Consider the following 1573-nt stretch of genomic DNA (forward strand, 5'->3'; position numbering starts at 1 on the left):
ACCGTGGATTCGTTTAAACACAAAAACGTTGTTAATAGCATTCATTAAACTTATTATTCGTAAATCATACTATTCATTAAACTTACTATTCGTTAAATAAGTTTAATGAATAGTGCTAGTCTAATGAATAAGTCTAATGAATAGTTCAATGAATGCGCTATTAATAAAGGAACTTGTTTGGATTCAGAAGATGGATACACCTATTGGCAGCCACATCCACTATTCCTATGTAAGTTCGAGCAATATGACGTCTTGTACGAAGGAATCGCCACAAAAATTCAAGAAATAAAAACCAATAGCAACCCGACGCTACCGGGTTTTGCCTTTACGACTCAAGAAATAACCTTTGTGCTAACCAAGACTGGAGAACAGCCTTTGTGCGGATACACCCTGTTATCCACAGAACACCCCAAGCTCTTTTTCCTAAAAACGACTAAAGGAAATACATTTATACCCAAACGTAAAACAGCAATCAAAAATTTGGATATATTCGCATACGTTAACTCAAAATTCATTTACGTAGAAAAACTGTCAGAAGACAAATAACGGCACTCTATCAGGATATATTGACACTAAGATGCATCTCGGAAAAGAAAATAATAGAGAATGCATTCAGTCTAGCAACTATATTACTTGATGAATTTGCGTATGCAATAACCAAAACTCCAGGACACATGGCTTTGGTCGCAGGAGAAGCAGTACACATAGTTAAATGCATTCCAGTTCAAGTGAAAGTAGGCAATGCCCTGGCCGCGCTGAGTGCACTCGTTCCCGTTAGATCACGAAAGTTAAGCAGCGCCGGGCACGGATAGTACTTGGATGGGTGATCGCCTGGGATTCCGTGTGGCGTTGGCAGAGCGCGCTGGGCCCGCCGCGCCCCCCATGCGGTGGTTGATACGGATGCCAGCGCGAAGGTTCGTTTCTCAGAGGAGATTCCTGATCAAGTGTTGGAGGCTTTCCTACGCCACCATTCCTCAGATCAAGGGGGGGGGGGGGGGTACTTGTCCTGAAGTACTCTCATGGTGTTTAGATAGGTTTCGTGAAATGTATCCTGATGCTCCGTGTGTAGATTTTGACTTTACTTGGTAACAGTGCCTTATTTATTCATGTGTGTATATATGCCTAAATGTGTTCCCAGCGGGTGTTATTTTATTGGAGTGATTTTGTCTATATTCTTATATTTTATTTAATAAGATATGTTTTGTTTGTTGTCTTTCTCCCTTGCATTGACACGCGGTGAGTAGCGTCGGCTTCCGGATGACGGGTTGTGCATCTTGATTGTTGATTTGGTATATTATCATTACGTAGATTTTGATTACTATTTCCATGTGATTGTTGCCTCCGGTGTTTGATTTGATTTACTGTTATGAACATAGGTTTTGGTCATTTCAATATTAACGTTTAATGATGCATACGGAGGTATCTTCGTCAGAGGTTCCCATGCGGACTGTTCCAGTGCATATCTTGTTTTGTTTTCTTTTATTTAGTTTATCCTTTTTCGTTCATTTTTTATTCACTGCAAGTAGTATTTCAGCGCAAGAAGAAGAGGGGTTGTAACCAGCCACGAGAAACA

The 1573-nt window shown here is 40.4% G+C and overlaps 1 pseudogene; it reads left to right on the forward strand.

Moving 5' to 3' along the window:
- The first annotated feature begins 737 nt into the window (after nucleotides 1–737).
- Nucleotides 738–855, forward strand: LOC126876436 (5S ribosomal RNA; annotated as a pseudogene).
- The last annotated feature ends 718 nt before the right edge of the window (nucleotides 856–1573 follow it).

This window comes from Bombus huntii, unplaced genomic scaffold, assembly GCF_024542735.1.
Source record: "Bombus huntii isolate Logan2020A unplaced genomic scaffold, iyBomHunt1.1 ctg00000074.1, whole genome shotgun sequence".
NCBI lineage: Eukaryota > Metazoa > Arthropoda > Insecta > Hymenoptera > Apidae > Bombus > Bombus huntii.